Raw genomic sequence first — 12,535 nt, 5'->3', positions numbered from 1 at the left:
CCCAGGGGAATGGTGCTCCTGGCAGTGAATGCCCTGGTGCAGCATTGAGGTGCCATTGCATGGCACTTTGGGGCATGGTCTGGCTGGACCCCTCACCCTGGGGCTGGGGGACATCCCTGGGTGCCACAGCCAGCCTGGCTTGTGCACTCTCCGTGGGGTGGTTGGTGCTCCTGCTGCACCACAGGCTCCAGAGCCCCAGAGCTGCTGGGGGATCCCCCTCTGAGTGTTGGGGCAGGGGTTCGCTCTGGTGGGGGTGAAGACCACAGAGACCACCTCTGCTGATCTGAGCCACAGGTCCCCAGTGTGGCTGTGGCCAGGAGCAGCTATAAACACCCCGTGGGACATGGCTGGGACCCAGCAATGGGGCTGCAGAGGCAAAGCGAGCCAGCTGAGCACTGGCCTGGAGTGTGGGGACCCCAAGAAGGGGCATCTGGGAGAGCTGTCGGTGGGGGAGGCAGGAGGGAATGGGGCTGCAACCACATTATACAGTGCTTGGCCCCTCATAGTGGTGCTTGGGGCTGCTTTTGGGCCATTGTGCCAGGAGTCCCTGTGCCCACAGCTCATTGGACTTGTGCTCCAGGCCTCTCCCCAGCTCCATTGCCCATCTCTGGACACACTCCAGCACCTCAGTGTCTTTCTGGCAGTGATGAGGAGTACAGAGGAACAGGCACTGCCTGGTTCTGCCTCACTTCAGTTTCACTCCAGTTTATCTCCCTGCAGGGACAGCAACTGCAGGCAGTTCAGGCTGCAGCCTGAACAAATGTCCCCACCCATGGGGGTGGCACTGGAGCATGGAGCACGTTGGTCACACATGTAGACCTGCCAGAGCACCCATCCTCCCAAACACCTCCAGAACAGCTGTCTGGAAGCTCTCATCCTGCTGGCAGGGGCTTGTGGGAGGGTCTGCCTCCCCCACCCCTCATCTCCTGCCATCACTGCAGGTACTGAGGAGGGTGCTGAGGCTGGCATGGTCCATACTGACCAGGCCACAGCTGATGAGGTCTTTCCCTTCAGGAGAAAGTGGTGGGATGGGATGAGCTCGGGGAGTCCTCCAGGATGCAGCTGAGCTTCCCCATGTTGGGCCTCCTCATTCTCAGGCAGCTCATGGAGCCTCAGGCTCTGAACAGCTGCTCAGCTGGCCCACAGCTCCTGCCTTGTGGGCCTCACCCTGCACCTCTCCTCTGTACCCCTTCAGCCAAACCCCCTCACCCTACACACCCCCTCCTCATCCCAGCATCCGCTCCATGCCCCAATGTCCCCCACACCCATGTACCCATCACCTCTCTGCTGTCCCCTTTTCACATCTCTCAGCCCTCTGCACCACCCTGTGCCCTCCACTCCTCCTGTGTACCCCTGGCCCACCCTCACTGAGTCCTTGATGTGGGTGTTGCTCCCAACCTGCCTGTCCTGCTGCCATGTCATCTTCTCTGCCTCCCTGCCAGCCCCTGGAGCCAGGCTCACCACCTGTCCCCCCTGCCTCCACATTGGCATGACGTGGGATCTCCTCTCACACCAGCCTTGTCCCCAGGACCACTTGTGCCTCTCCCTCGGCTGCAGGACACAGTCACTTCCAGCGCCCCTGGCAGACATGTCTCCCTTTATTCATAAGTTATATACATGTAGATTATAAAACATACACATGAATAGACATTTTAAAAGGACAAGATGAAGATTAAATAAACACTGATTTAAAAATATTATTTTATTTCTTAGTGGTAGCAAATATATTTTCTGCCTGCATCCTAATGGGTTGTTCTTTGTACCCCCAGGGTGCATGCACTCCTCTTTGGAGACTGCTGCTCTGGAGAAAGTGGGGGTCTCCCCTGACTCACAAGTCTGACAGTGGGGATTTATGGTTCTTTTATCCCTGGTGATGCTGCTCATCATTTCAGCAAGCTCCACTGGTCCATATTGTGGTGTGGTCTTGCCCATCAGTGTCTCAAGTCACTGAAGGCTAAGAACAGACTCGTGGTGCCCAACCCTTCCCTGCTACATCCTCTCTTGCTGCTCATAACCTCCAGAGGTGCATTCCTAGCCAAATACTAAACCAGCACACCTGGCACGAGCAGTCGAGAATTCTCAGGTTTCCCTGGCAGTAAGAGAGCAGAGGGGTGGCAGATTGTTCCAGATCATCCCTGCCCTGGGAACCATGGGTGTGAAGGGAATCCCATTTTATTTCCAAAGGAGCTGCTGATTTTGTAGTGTCCTAAAATCGTGGTTTCTCAGCTGGCCCTGCCTTGTCCGTGTGCTCTGGGAGGATGTGGTGCAGCCTCACCTGAGTGGATAAGGCACATTGGGTTCCCACTGGGAAATCTTGACTCCATTAGTCACAGGAAACTAGTTCCAATAATTTCTGCTCAGTAGGAGTCTTGCAGAATTTTGCTTGTAAAGCAATCCCAACCCAGCACTGGGTTGTGGTCCAGGGAGAACACTTTTCACTGTGCCTGTTGCTGGGTCTCCCTGCACCCACTGAACAGGGCTCACAGCATTGTTTCCCACCACTTTATTTATGACCACCAAGCACCACCCCCTCAGCTCCATGTGCTGGGACCCTCTTAACCCTTCCTGAAGGCATGACATGAAGCAGATCCATCTGCTTTCCCACCTGCACTCCGGCTCCATTGCTACTATTTCACATGCAGAAAGAAGCTCCCTGTACCTGGGATTAATTTTGACTTCAAAAACTATAAAGATCAGTCCACTGACAATGTTTTTTCTATGTATACATATTCTATTGCATTAAGGGAAAGATATCCAGCTCTGTAGTGTCTACAAGTCAAGCCCAAAAGAGATTATCCAGCCTTTCCCAGGAGTGCAAACAGCCGAGCATTACTGCTGTGCTTTGCAGTGTTTCACCTCAGAAAGGGCTCTGCTTGGGAACGAAAGCTCTTTCCAGAGAGCCTGACAAAGCCCCTCGTGTAGATAAATGATAAAAAGAAAAAGGCTTTCCAAGGGCACCAGCACACCAAAGGCAACATATGGAGAGCCAGCACAGCTTATCCATCTATTCCTTAGCATCTATTTCTTAGGCCTAGTGTATTCCAGAGGATGCTGTGTGCCATCCTTCTGCCAGCCCTCTGAGAGAGTGAAGAGCTGTGCAAAGGAAGGATGGTAGCTGGCTCTTGGAATTTGGGATGAGACCCAGCTCACTTGCTGGGGGCCACACCTGCAGAACTGGGCTCTCTGAAGCTGGCACTGGGAGTCTGAGTCAGCAGTGTGGGGGCTTTCAGTCACAAAGGGAGATGATGCTGTGAATTAGGGACCCAGCCCCCAGGTCCTCACGGGTAATAACATGTCTGAGTGTTGGATGTGCTGGTGAGGGGAAGCAAGAAGCTGCCAGCTGTGCCCTCACTGACACTGCCTGACTGGAAGCCCCAGGCTCTTCCTGTGTCTTGGGTCACAGAGTGCCCGTCCCTGTTGCAGGGAAGGGGACGTTGCCTGCACCCTCGGTGGACACCCCAGCACAGGGCTCTCCTGGTGGCCCCTTTGGCCTTGCTGCTTCTCAAGCTGTAGATGATGGGGTTGAGCATGGTGGTCACAACAGCACAGAGCAGGGCAAGGACCAAGTCTGTCTCCTTGGAGCTGCTGGAGTGAGGCACCAGGTATCCAGTGGTCCCAGTCCCTGTGAAGAACAGGGACGCTATGGCCAGGAGGGAGGTGCAGGTGGCAAAGGCTCTCTGTGTCCCTTCTCCCTGTTGCAGGACAGCTGCAAAGATGTGAACATACAATACAAGAGTGAGAAGTAAAGAGCCCAAGGCAGTGGTCCCAGCCAAAGTGTACAAGGTGGCTGTGCCCAGGGCAGTGTGGGGCTGCAGGAGGCCCTCAGCACAAAGGGTATCTCGCAGGACAAGTGGTTGCTCACTTGGATCTGCAGAAGGACAGGTGGGCTGTGGGCAGACTTGGATCAGAGATGAGAAGGAACTGCTCAGCCACCAAGCAGTGACACATCCTCTTACTCATCAGTGCCAGGTAGTGGAGGGGGTGGCAGATGGCCATGACCAGTCCTGAGTCATGACAGAGAGCAGTGGCACCAAGAGCCCTCAGAGCCAAGGAAGAAGCACATCTGAGTGATGCAGACCACAAAGGAGGTGGTCTTCTGTGATGACGAGTCTCCAGGGATCTTATGGAGGGGGGTGGAGGAACAGCAGGTGTCCAGGAAGGAGAGGTGGCCCGGAAAAAAACCATAAGGATGTTCAGCAGACGAGGATGATGATGAGCAGGTTCCCCAGCACCATCACCAGGCAAATGAGTGAGAAGCACAGGCAGGGGGTCATCTCTGCTGCATTGACACTGGAAAGTTCCAAGAGAAGGAACATGGTGGGGGCACTGAGACTTTCCTGCTGCAGGGGCTTTGGGCTCATCTACAGGGAGAGCAGGAGTTAAGGACAGGTAGAAGGAAAGGGAGTGCTCACTCCTGCCATGGGGCATCACCGGCCCTTGGCTCTGCTGGGTGGTGAGCTGAAGCTGTGCCACTGCCCAGGCAGTGCTCACACCTTGATCCAGAGGCGTGGTGGGAGTACACCTGTGGGGGCAGGTGGCAGGTCTGAGCCCATGGGGTTTCAATCCTTAAGGCAGTGCCCAACTCTGTGTCACCTGAAGGACACCAGAGAGAGCTGGGACCTCACCTCTGTGATCAGTAAGGATCCCAGGGACTGTTAAACAAGAGCAGATGAGAGCAGCTCCTCTCCTCCTTCCAGGTTTCCTGGCCTGCAACTGGAGATTGGTCTAAAGATCCCACAAAATGTGACAGGTTGGAGCCTGCTTGAACAGCTGCTGCCCTTCATGGGAACAAATTGTGTTTATACCTTTAGTGAAGATACAGAATGGTCTCCTGCTTGCCCTCTCTGTCACAGATCATGGAAGCAGACCTCAAAAAAATAAACAATGTTTACATGTTAGACAGAGAAGGTGCCTTCTGGCCGATGTAAGCTTCATGTTCACCCAGAGAAAACACAAGAGAGGGACCTCTGAGTGTCTGAGAGATCACAGGAGGACCAGAAATGCAAAGGTGACTCTGTGGTTCCATCAGGCTTGAGGATGGCAAGGAAAAGCAGAGATATTAGCCTGCAGGGAAAGGGAAGAGTCTGAGTCTAATGGGAAGCTGGAGCTCAGGGAGTAAAGGAAGATGAGATACAGAAGATTTTGAGTGTGAACCTAAAGCTTGAGAAGGAGCAGCCAGGAGATGATCAGCGATTCACAAAAACCTGCAGGAACCTGCTGTTGCTGACAGAGCTGTCACCAGGTCCTTCCAGAGAGAAGGATGGGAGCATCTGCCAGGAGCCAAGAGGAGGTGGATGCCAGGCTGAGAGGATGAAGCACCTTCAAATGACATTACAATTGCCCTCCAAGAGGGAACAAGGACAACAGTGCTTTGCTGGAGATGTGCTTCACAATGCAGAGAGCCAGGGTGAGCTATGGGTTTGTCCTGGTGCCCAGCAGTTGGGTGGATGTGTGTGAGCAAGGAGGGAGGAGGAGCAATCGCAGCAGCCCAGCTGCTCAGGCTGTCTGAGCATCTGGGAGCATCCATGGATATGCCCCTCAGTCCAAGGAGGTGTGCCAACAGGATGGGAGAAGCCTGCAGGGATGTGATGCCAGGCTTTGAACCACAAAAGGAATGGAGATTGAAGGAGAGGCATGTACTCTACTTGCTAGTTTGGGTTGTGATGGAGGAGTAGAAGCTGGCAAACAAAAGTGTAACCTCAGAGAGAAAGGAAGGATCTGGGGGATAAGAGCAGCTGGGGGAGCAGTATGGGCTGGTATCTCCTCTGGCTCATAGGAAATACAACAAACAATGCTGGCCTTGTGCAAAGATGGTGTAGAATGTCTTGGTTTAAGGACAAATATTGGGGTGTGAACTCCAATAAAATGAACTCCTTCCCCTTTTATTTCCCACCAATACAGAGAGACAAAATGTGAGGAGGTGTAAGTTAAAAATAACAGTTTACTGACAAGGAAATAGCAGCAGCCAGAGAGATACAAAGGAATAGGCTCACCCACAGAGAGGGGAATTCACCGTCCCATGTGGCCCCCCTGGCACAAAGGGGAAGAAATGGTGGAGGGTCATCCCTGCCCTCCTCTCCCTGCCCCCCTCTGCTCAACCAAACAAAAAATACAGTGCAAAAAAGGGGCAAAAGCAAAAACCCAGGAAAGCTGTGTTGCTCACAAGAAACTATACTATTAAACTGCCCGCCCTGTCTCGTTCAGGTGTTGACTGTAGCAGCGGTGTTAGTCTGGAGCCCCTTTGTTCCCTGCCTCTGGCACCGGTGCTGCCCTGCTTGGCTTGGCTGGGCAGCGGCCGAGCGGCAGCAGCGGCCCTGGCAGTGGTGACAGTCCTGGGCAGTGGTGGCATTACCAGGCAGCGCTGGCATTCCCTGTCAGTGGTGACAGTCCTGGGCAGTGGTGGTATCCCCTGGCAGTGGTGGCATTACCAGGCAGCGGTGGCAGTCCCTGGCAGTGGTGGCAGTCCCTGGCAGTGGTGGCACTCCCGGGCAGCGCTGGCATTCCCTGTCAGTGGTGACAGTCCTGGGCAGTGGTGGCATTACCAGGCAGCGGTGGCATTCCCTGGCAGTGGTGACAGTGGTGGCAGTCCCTGGCAGTGGTGGCATTCCCGGGCAGCGCTGGCATTCCCTGGCAATGGTGACAGTCCTGGGCCGTGGTGGCAGTCCCTGGCAGTGGTGGCAGTGCTGGGAGGCCGTGCTCGTCCCACACAGCGTACCCTGGGTCTGTCTCACGTTGTGTTCTCCCGGCTGTGGGGAGGGTGGCAGTGGCAGTCCGGGCGATGGCCGAGGTTCCCGGCACGGGCAGCAGTTGCTCGTGGACTCCCCAGGCACCAGCCCACATCGTCCAGGGGAAGCAAAGGAGCTCTGTTTTCCACCGGGCCTTTCTCTTTTCCCCCTGCCCAGCTCCAGCAGGGGCGGGGAATTAATTCTTAAAGACACAGTCCCTCCAAAACAATGTTGGGTAAGGGAATAAAATACAAAACCCTCCTGTAACCATGAAAAGAGCAACTCAAACTACTCCATGGAGCTTCCCCTGGCAGCAGAGGTTCCCAGAGGTCAGAGAAACAGGTGGTGTGACCAGGGCAGAGGTGATGGAGGACTCAAGAGGAGGCTGTAGGAGTGGGAGGTGAGGAGGGAGGGCAGCACAGCAAAAAGCATTGAAGGACACCATCAGAAGATCTTCCTGGACCTACAGTGCCTTGGGAAGGAAGAAAATGGATATCTGCGTGGATGGTGTCGGGAGCCTGTCACAGATGTCTCAGCTAGCTTGGGGTGAGGACAAAGCCCTGGGAGGGAATCCTTCCAGAAGAGTAATTCTTTGGAGGGGTGGAGGTGCTATCATCACAGCCTTGTCTGCAATGGTCATTCCAGACATCCTTGGATATGAGGACAACATAATTTTGCACCAGCATGAAGTGATGGGGTGGGGTTTTTGTACCTGTTCCTGAAAAATAGGTTGTTTTTAGAAGAGTTATCTGGGAAAGCAACTTCAGCTCGAGCAGGCATGAGTCAATGCTCTTTGGTGTAAATGGGAAGATCAATAGGGGAAGATTGCTGGCTGTGAATGAAAAAAAGAAGTAAGGTGAGCTGGTTCCTGCAGCTGGGCAGGTTTGGGAAGTTGAGCATGCAAACAGAAAAGAGAAAGAAAATATGCAAACCCCAGCTAAAAATATCGTTTGGTGTTCACAGAGCCTTTGAGCTGGTTTAATGAAGCAGAGGTGGAAAACTACAGGGCTGGTTCACTGGGAAGATGTCACACCCACAGACCCAGCACAAGACCCCTGGGTAGGGCATCCACCCCTGACTCCCTCCCTGTGCCCTGTGACCTCTCCAGAATCTGGGGCTTTCCAAAGAGCTGGTGTCCCCAGGACACCGCCACAGTCTGGGCTACCAGAAAACCAGGTTGGCTCCTCTGGCACCAGTTGCTTTACTGGGAGGTGAAGGGTGCAGAGGGATGTACTCCCCCCTCAGAAACTCCCCATGAGCCATGGCAGGAGGAGATGTCGGAGGCACTGTCTGAGTGGGATGCAAGTGGCATCTTCATTTTGTTTTCTGATAACTGTAGGGCTTTGCAATTACATCTGCTGATCTGATGGTCATTAGGGAATGATCAGCCAGTCAATGGCAGGGGCTGTTTGCCTTTCTGCTAATTAAATTGCATTTGATTTGCCATCAAATCTAATGAGTCAAGTGAGCTTGAGGTAGGCTTAAGTGAAGCACAGGCCAGCTCCACAGCCTTGCTGTGCGTGGAGAGCCACGTGCTGGGAACACTGCTGGGAACTAGGCTGTGGCACAAGTGGATGAGGAGCTTGCCTGTAGGTGGGCAGTTCCATGACTGTGGTAGAGGCAGGACTCCTGCCATGCTGCCTGCAGGTGATCTGTGAGGCTGTGTGCTTTGAGACACATACCAGGCACCCCGGTGCTCATCTGGCTGCTGGGCTGCGAGAGGGACAGCAGGGACACCCACGACTGCTGGTCATGGGAGAGGGGCAGGGAGCAGAGCAGGGCAGAGACCCCAGCATGGGGCTGACTCCTTCTCTCTCCATCCTAAATCTCTTCTATCCTCAAGCACTCACCCCACCCAGCTGTTGGGGACACTGGTGACTCAGCCACTAATGCCGAGTAGGTGCCTCAGCCCAGGAAGTCCTTAGAAACATTCAGTGAAAGAAAATCCCTTGTTCTCAGATGACATCTGGCCTGGTTTGCTGGGGGGATAAAGGAGCATTGGATGAGCAGTGGGGACAGGGACAGTCTTGAGGGACCGTGGAGGGCTGCATGAGGACCCACCACCTGCTCTGCTTGACAAGATGCTTCCTCACTTCACGACAGGTGTGTCTGGCAGCACCAGTGGCTTGGGAAACCGGGATGATTTCAATATACTCCTGGGTGTATTTTGAAAGGGGAAAGGCTCTTCTGGGCTCACACCCACCAGATCCCACGGCCAGTGGCACTTGGAGAACCCCATGGTCTCACTCTGCAGCATCCAATGCAGATGGACAGCCCTGATGTCTGTACATTATTGGAGTGACTCCTGCTGTGGTGACCATCCCAGCAGCTGGTGACGGTGCTGGCAGCCATCACATGCAAAGGGACATCCAAGGAGGCTCTAACACATGGCTGCTCCAGGCAGGTTGGTTGGGCATCCATGAGCTCAGGTTTTTTTTTGGGATGGCCAGGAGCCCACAGGTCCTGAGCAGCAAGTGGGACCTGGTTCAGGGGCCAAAATCAAAACATCATTCTCGTGACAACTGCTGCTACTCTTAAACCAGAGATGATCCCATACAGTCACATTTCATCTTTAAAAGAGGAAAAAATGGAAAGTTGAGAGGATTAACTATCACATATGGCACAGAGATTGTCTGGAAAGATCAGCTTAGCTTCCCTCTGAGCGCTTAAGCTGATATTAGCAAATACAAACCCTAAAGAACATTGGGAAGTCTAAATGGAAGCCAGCATTATTACATCAATTTAAAGAAGCTGATTAGAAATAGCATAAATATTCTTTAACTAACTGAAGGCAGCCAAAGGCAACAATGTAAGACAAACAACAAAGACATCAGAATTCGGTGCCTTGCTCCTCTGCTCTGCGGAATGACATCTGCACCTTCTTCAAAGGCTTTGGCAGCAGGAATTTAACACTAGAAAATGTTTAAAGGTAGCCAGTTAAATCCAGAGTGAGTATTCAAAGAAAATAAGCTGATAGAAAAGTGAAGAGACTCTGCATCCCCCGTGGTCAAAGAGGAGCTTTGGTGGATTCCCAGGATGGACAATCTCCTCTGCAAACGCGTGAGAAGTTCTGTCCTACCAATGCACAAGGATAAGTGAGTAATAAGATCGAGGAGATGACATTTCCAGTCAACATAAGTCAGATATGAAACTCAAACATCACTGCAGCTTGCCACATGCCACTTACATCCCCTGTGATACCTCTAGTTTTCACCAGACAAGCAGTGAGCATGCCAGCCTCTGCAGAGGTGGTCAGAGGTAAAGGATGACAGATGACTCCTATGCAGTGGGGGAGATACAAAAGCTGTAATTAATGCCAGACTTGGTTGATTTCTGGGCAAAGTCTGTCACAGGACAGACTAAATCAAACTTTTGCCACAGGACAGACTAAATCCAACTTCTGCACAGGAAATCACACCTCAGAAATACACCTCCTCTCTGGAGGAGTCAACAAGACATGGGTGTTGGACATTCCCTGGCCAGCTGGAAGGGTCTTTATCAAAGCTCACAGGGGACTAGCTGCCATAGGCTAGAGAGGCAGATCTCACTGGGATAAATCACAGAATGGTTCAGGCTGCAAGGAACTACTGGGGGTCATTCAGTCCAAACTCCTTCCTCAAAAGAGTCCCCTGGAGCAGTCACTCAGGATTGCATCCAGACAGATTTTGAATATCCCCAAAGGTGACTCCACAACCTCTCTGGGCAGCCTGTACCAGTGCTTGGTCACCCACACAGCAAACAGTGGCTGAGAGAAAGGGAAGAAGGTCAGCCAGGGAGGTCACTGTGCTGACCGACAGATGTCTGGTAAAACATCTCATCCATGTACAGCAGGTGCCAAAGGGGGCAGCAAGAGGAGACATTAGGAGAAGATCAGGGAACGGGACAAGGCACCCTGTAAATCTCAGCTGTACTCCCACCATTTCAGTGAGGTGGACGTCCAGGCCTGGCCGCACAGCCCCAGCTGGGACATGGCCTGAACAAGGGAGGGAGAGAGAAGCATGAGAGGAGCAGCTGGGAGTACAGGGATTGTCAAAGATTTAAGATCTGGAACAGCATGAGAAGCGTGAATAGAGTAGGGGGTCTTGCATCACATGAGACACATGAGCTGTGAGTCTCAAACTGCTCCTCAGCCATCAAAGGCTGGCCCAGCACTTCCCTTGCCCCAGTACCCCTCTGTTCTCTCCACCAGTGTTTGGGACCCTGGTGCCTGGTCTGATCCCCACTGCCCTAACCTGGTCCCTACCAGCCATTCCCCTGGTGTGCTCCCAGAGCACCTGGCTGAGGAGCTGAGGATGGAACCACTACAACAAGCCAAAGGGAGAGCAGCAGTGGGTGGTGAGGCTCCTTGCTGCAGGATGCCACCAATGCCGAGTAGGTGCCTCATCCCAGGAAGTCCTTAGAAACATTCAGTGAAAGAAAATCCCTTGTTATCAGATATATGATAACATCTGGCCAGATTTACTGGGGGGATAAAGGAGCATTGGATGAGCAGTGGGGACAGGGACAGTCTTGAGGGACTGTGGAGAGCTGCATGGGGACCCACCCCCTGCTCTGCATGGCAGAAACTCACACCCAAAAAATATCTGAACTATCAACCTGTGTGCTCTGGCACAGGGAGAAAATAGACAGACAAAAGGAGGAGTAGAAAGTGCCAGTGGCAAAGAGCAGTTATCTGCTGTCTGGAAGGTGATGCTGCACGTGGCAGGAAGGAAATGTTTGGCTGATGTGGAGACACTGGGACTCCCTGTCACACAGAGCCTGTGGTGAAGGGCATTGCTGGCAGAAGGATGTTTTCATCTGCAGCAATACATGTACTAAAAACAAGCCTGGAGGCAAAGTTGCATGTGAGCTGGGCAGTCCCAGGAGTGCAGCAAATGCTGAACTGTTCCAATCCAAACTGCTGCAGAGAATTACTGCTGGAAACACTGGGCTCCTTCCCAAGAGGGAGGAGATGGCACTGGGTTGGGAAGTCTCCGAGAGGTCCCTTGGCTTGCTGCTGATGAGATGCGTCCCACTCTTGTAATCTTCAGAGTCAGGAGAGACAATTTCCCAAATGTATTTTCCTGTCTGTGGGAGGAGGAATCAAAAAACAGTTTGGACTGGAAGGGAGTTTGACACTCATCTCATTCCACCCCCTGTCCATGGCAGGGACACCTTCCACTAGCCCAGATTTCTCCAAGCCTCATCCAACTTGGCCTTGGACACTTTCAGGGATGGGGCAGCCACAGCTTCTCTGGTAACCACCACCACCAAGTACTCCAACTCCAGTGGGGGCTTTCTCTGTGTGGTACTCAGGGGCAGAAACCACATGCATCTCTCCAGGTTTGTGTCCAGAGGATTCAGACACCCATGTTCACAGCAGCCTGTAGCACTGTGGGGCTGAGAGGTCCCAAATCTGAGTCTTGACCTGCCTTGACTCAACCTGAGCTGGTGGACAAGTTCCTGGGGCTCCTGGGGAGCAGAGTGTTGCAGGCACAGCAGAGCCAGAGGAGTGGAGGTGAGGGATCCTGGGGGTGGGTGCAGCCTTGCAAACTCCAATCTCACTCTCTGTGGCCTTTCTCCATGCAGCCTCTCATGCCCACGGATTCCCAGCCTCATTGCACTCACTGTCTCACCTCTACCTGGCCTGCTCCTGCCCCATGGGAGGCACCCAGGGGGGAAAATCCTGTGAGGTGTGAAACTGCCCTCACTTGGGTGAGCTCGGACTGGGATCACTCCTGGCTGCTCACCATTCACAGCCCCTGGGAGGACAACAGTGGGGGACCACACTCCCCAGAACCCTGGATTCTCCTCAGACAGCTACACCAAGA

At 53.3% G+C, this 12,535-nt stretch overlaps 1 pseudogene; it reads right to left on the bottom strand.

Moving 5' to 3' along the window:
• Window positions 1–3,278: 3,278 nt before the first annotated feature.
• On the bottom strand, window positions 3,279–6,840 carry LOC126649942 (olfactory receptor 1019-like; annotated as a pseudogene).
• Window positions 6,841–12,535: the final 5,695 nt, after the last annotated feature.

The sequence above is a fragment of the Myiozetetes cayanensis genome, unplaced genomic scaffold, assembly GCF_022539395.1.
Source record: "Myiozetetes cayanensis isolate MyiCay16 unplaced genomic scaffold, myiCay2020 scf52, whole genome shotgun sequence".
Taxonomy (NCBI): domain Eukaryota; kingdom Metazoa; phylum Chordata; class Aves; order Passeriformes; family Tyrannidae; genus Myiozetetes; species Myiozetetes cayanensis.
This window is presented reverse-complemented; position numbering and strand designations above follow the sequence as displayed.